Below are 5640 nucleotides of genomic sequence, written 5' to 3'. Positions count from 1 at the left end.
CCTTGACTGCACCTTCCATGAAACTTCATCCTGTTGGAATTCCTGGCTGTCCTGCACTCCTAGAAGTTTCGCTAGATGAACACCCTTCTGTTGGCTTTCCATAGTCAACAGCTGGCTTCACCTCAGGATGCTGTGATTCTATTGTTCTTGTGTCTTGTTTCTCTTTTTTTACTTGCATGCTTGGAGCTCCACCCATCTGACTATAAGATGAAGCAGGTTTTGTTTGTGTTATTCTTGTTCTATAGACCAGACAAGTGAGGTTTAAAGGAGATACAAAATTTCTTTTAATGAATGGCTTTTAATTGATAGAATCAAAACTGAAACCCCTAAAAACACATTGACGTAGTTACCTCCAGAGTGGCCTGCTATGGTCCCTCTTCCTCCCTCTCACTCTGTATCAGGGTTGGTCTCTGTGGCCAGTAGAATATGGCAGAAGTGACAGCTTCTCACATCTGATGGATGCATGCTCAGTCCTGTCCAACTCTTTGAGACCCCCTAGACTGTAGCCTGCCAGTCTACTCTATCCATAGAAATTTTCCAGGCAAGAATACTGGTGCATGTTAAGTTGCTTCAATTGTGTCCAACTCTGTGTGACTGTATGGACTGTAGCCCACCAGGCCCTTCTGTCCATAGGATTCTCCAGGCAAGAATACTGGAGTGGGTTGTCATGCCCTCCCCCAGGGGATCTCCCCAACCCAGGGATCGAACCCAAGTCTCTGACATCTACTGCATTGGCAGGCAGTCTTTACCACTAGTGCCACCTGGGAAGCCCAAGAATACTGGAGTGGGTTGCTATTTGTTCCTCCAGGGTCACCTCTGATATTAGGTTATAAAAGAAACATAGCCTCTGTCTTGGTTTCCCTCTCTTGTTGTGGATCATTCATTTGGGGAAAGCCAGTTGTTCTGTCAAGAGCAGCCCTATGGAGAGACCAGGTACTGCCTACAGCCATGTTAGTGAATTTGGAAGCAGATCCTTCAACCCAGTCAAGGCCTCAAACGACTGTGGCTATGCAGGTATAGATACCTAATACATGTTTTCTTTTGTCTCGATCAAAACACAAATGCCCTGAAGACTTTATAAACAGTCATAATGGCCATATAATTTAACCAAGCCACAACATTACATGAGAAAAAAATCATATGAAAAAGTTTAAGAGTTAAAATAAGTAATCTAGGATTAAAAGAGGACTGGGGTGGCACTAACATTCTCCATTTAAGAAGGCATCACTCTTAGATAAATGCAAGCACAGGGCTGAGAGCACCCAGAGAGCGAGTGCCTCCTCAGATATTTGTTACAGCAGCATCCACTTCTCAGTACTGATTTCTGGCTTAGTCCGATTGGGCTGCTAAGACAGAATACCTTAGACTGGCTAATTTATAGACCATACAAATTTATTTCTCCCAGTTCTAGAGAAAGGGAAGTCTAAGATGAAGGTACTGACAGATTTTGTGTCTAGAGAGAGCCTGTTTTCTGGTTCACAGTCAACTATGTTTTCCTCTTTTTGCTACGTCCTCACGTGGTGGAAGGGACAAGGGAGTTCCCTGGGGTCTCTCTATGAGGGCACTTATCCTATTCATGACAGTGCCACCCTCATGACCTAGTTACCCCAAAGACCCCACTTCCAAATATCTTCACATTAGGAGTCAGAATTTAGCACATGCATTTTTAGGAGGACAAAAATGTTCAGTATGCAGTTAGCTCATTGAATCCTCATACACCTCTTGTGAGTAATTTATTATTAAGTACATTTTAGAGATGAGAGAATTAAAGCTCAGAAATGAAAGTGTCTTTTAAAGTTAGGAGTTATGGAGAGAGATTTATTTATTTTTGTTTACACTGGATTTTTGTTGCTGTGCATGGGCTTTCTCTACCTGCAGTGAGCAGAGGCCACTCTTCATTGTATTTCATGGGCTTCTCATTGCAGTGGTTTCTCTTGTTACACAGCACAGGCTCTAGGCATGCAGTCTTCAGTATTTGTGGCATGTGGGTTCAATAGTTGTGGCTCACAGGCCCTAGAGTGTGCGGGCTTCAGCAGTTGTGGTGCATGGACTTACTTGGTCAGTGGCATATGGACTCCTCCCAGACCAGAGATTGAACCCATGTCCCCTGCATTGGCAGGTGGATTCTTATCCACTGTACCATGAGTGAAGTCCATGGAGAGAGTTTGATTCCAAAGCTTTCCACTCTTTCCACTCTACCATCACTCCTGATTGTCCTTGGAGGGTTAAGTTTCTAATTCTGAGAAAACTAATTAAAGGTAAAGTTTCATGAAAATCAATGTGTAATCATATGATCCATGGAGGAGAAAAACAGTGTAGATAATCTAAACAAATTTATCCTTGATTTGGGAAAAAAATGGTTTTTTTTGATTGTCCTAACATCCTAGTATTAGTTTTCTCCTAATAATATTACAATGTAGTTTGCATTCCATTTACTGAGTGACAGGAGTTGTTGACAAAGAAACATGCTGTTGTAAAGGTAGAAAAAATATCTGAATTGGCAACAAAAATTATTTGGGATAAATTCTGGCATATACAGCTGTGAATGAGTAATTTGAAGCTATCTTTGAAAGTTCTTCTAAGACTTCTAAGTTTGAAACAGTTTATCTTAAACATTGGAAAAAGAGACCCATGATGTAAAAAGCATGGTTTTATTGGGATTTAATGAATTTTAAAGCATATTGTACTAAATTAGATAGATTTAATTCATGCAGATGTTCTGCTACATAATTCTTCTCAAATAAGCAGCTTTATCAATAAAACTTGTACATATTAAAGTTTAAAAAATTTCAGTGAATAACCAATAGAATTTTATCTCTAACCACTAATACATGGGCTACTGAGTCATTGCATTTTACTTTTAATTATCACAAGAGTGAACACTCAGTCAGTATTTAAAAAGCACTTCATGATCGTTAATTAATTGACACTAACTCCTACTTCCTGGGCCGGATAAATTTCCTCTTTTGAAAGACAAATTGAGCTAAACTTGATCCTTTGAGCTAAACTTGCTTTAAATTATAATTTATTTTGAAGCAAAACTGAGGCTAGGATGGAGATATGGAACTTCTAGGTGAGAAATAAAAATTAGGTTGCCCATTAGGTCACTAACAATGTTAGATCTCTTGATTAAAAAAGAAACTTTAATTATCAAAGAAATAGGAGAATAAGAAAAAATTATGGTGAAATGAACATACCCAATAAATTTATCTAATACTTAGCCATGTATTTTTTGGTTATCAGTGTCCCCTTTTACATAAAATTGTAATCTACTTAGAAGACACTATATTTCTTGGATTTACCATGATTCCAACACATTATCAAGTACAAAATACAATCTATGTCTCCGTGATCATTCCCCCAAAATCCATGAAATTGTAAGTGGGTATGCATCTCATTGTGCTGGATACTGTACAAAACAAATGGCCTAATGGTGCAGTTCTGTACTTTCTATCCTGAGACAAAGCATTAGAAGCAAAAAATCTAATTACTCTTTGGTCATAAAATCATTCTGGGAATTTTCTAAGTGAAATATGCATACTTCCCTTATTCTGGTTTTCATTGATGTTTGAAGTGATTATTCACAACAGAGGAACAGCCTGATCCAAGAATAGTTTCAAGCAGAGGTAAAGTACCACACAAAACAGGATTAAAACCAGAGATAACTAGAAAGATTGTTTCCACCAAGAAACAATTTCTTCCTAATTCTCAATTTCCTTTTAAGGCCCCTTTTTGCTCAGGAAATGTAATATCCCTCATCCCACAGTTAAGACCAAAATCAATAGAAACCTTAGGCAGTTATTTCTCATCTTATGAGTCTAGTGTTATTAAGTTCACCTAGAACCTTCTGTAGCCAATTCGGGTAGATGGAGTCATCTAAGGGTAAGACAAAGAGTCTGTGAATTTGCAGAAAGAGTAATGTATGAAACAATATCAGCATTTACTCTTTTGTTTATTAATTCCTGAAGTACATATTATTTCAGATACTAAGTAGTGAACAAAACCAGCACCCCCCCCACCAAAAAAAAAGACCCTTTCACATCCTCATTGTGCTTACCTGCGAGAGACGAGAGAAATATAATCAGCAAGCAAAATCCACAGGATATCAAATATTAATATGAGGAAAAATAAAACAGGGAGGGGGGATAAGGAGCTACTAGGTGGTGAGAGAGGATTAGGGGTTTGTTACTTAAATTGGGTGATCAGGAAAGCCTCTGTAAAAAGCTGACATGGAGCAGAGATCTAAAGAAAGTGAGAAAGTGAGGACTGGGGCACGTGGATAACCATAAAGGGGAGTGGAAAGGAGCCAAGAATTTTAAGATGCCTCTTGGGATGCATTTTAGAGAGATTTTTTTTGTGGAGCACTTAACGTGGAATAAAAGGAGACCTTGAGAACAGATGTTTGCCAATTATTTTTGGATCCTAGCACCCGTTGGCACGACGGGGCTTTGGTGACTCTGTTCTGCATAGGTGACCCTGGGAATCAGACAGAAGGCCAGGAGAGCTGGGTCAGGGGTTATGTGAGGAGCATGCTCTGTGAGTTTTCCTTTCTGACCTTGAAACATCTGCTTTCAACCAAGCTTGTGTAGCTGATTCTCACTTTCACAGAAGCAGACCAATCTTTCTCAAGATAGTCCTTGGTCTGAAAGAAAACAGACTCCTATAACAACTGCTTCCCTCTTCCCAGGTCTGAGCCCCAACTGTGCTACAGTTTAGGCACCTGCTGGGCACCTCAGGTACACGCAGGTGACCAGTCATCTACTCCACACCTCTCCTTCTGCCAAAATTCAGCCTTTATTTCACCAGCTAAGATGTTGCTTTGGGCCTTTAAGAAGCCTTAGTAACTTTCTTTAAATATTCTTAAGTTTTTTTTCTTTTTTTTATGTAGAACATATTTGGAGAAGGCACTGGCGACCCACTCCAGTACTCTTGCCTGGAAACTCCCATGGACGGAGGAGCTTGGTGGGCCGCAGTCCACGGTGTCGCTAAGAGTTGGACATGACTTTACTTATTCACTTTTCACTTTCATGCATTGGAGAAGGAAATGGCAACCCACTCCAGTGTTCTTGCCTGGAGAATCCCAGGGATGGGGAAGCCTGGTGGGCTGCCATCTATGGGGTTGCACAGAGTCGGACACGACTAACGTGACTTAGCAGCAGCAGAACATATTTTAGAAGTCTTTATTAAATTTGTTACAATATTGCCTCAGTTTTATGTTTTGTTTTTTTGACCCAGAGGCATGTATGATCTTAGCTCGCTGACCAGGGATTGAACACACACCCCCTGCACTGGAAGGTGAAGGCTTAACCACTGGTCTGCCAGGGAAGTCCATAAATATTTTTCATGTATATATATATATATACACACACACACACACACACATATACATACATATATATATATTTCACGTCTCTCACTGGACTGTAACATTCCTTATCTGACTGAAAGAGGGAGTTACTGAACAATCCCTTTTGTGACTCAAAATATATTCTCTTACTTCTCTTCACTTATAATAATTTTATTTATTCTAAACCTGGGCCCTCAAGGAAGACAGCGGTAACAAGCTTTCTGAAGCACTGATATTTAACCAGGCCTGATGTTCACCCCACAGTGTGGAGCAAAAAGTTAAGCAAGGTTATG

Source organism: Bison bison, unplaced genomic scaffold (assembly GCF_000754665.1).
Source record: "Bison bison bison isolate TAMUID 2011002044 unplaced genomic scaffold, Bison_UMD1.0 scf7180017864110, whole genome shotgun sequence".
Classification (NCBI taxonomy): Eukaryota; Metazoa; Chordata; class Mammalia; order Artiodactyla; family Bovidae; genus Bison; species Bison bison.
This window is presented reverse-complemented; position numbering follows the sequence as displayed.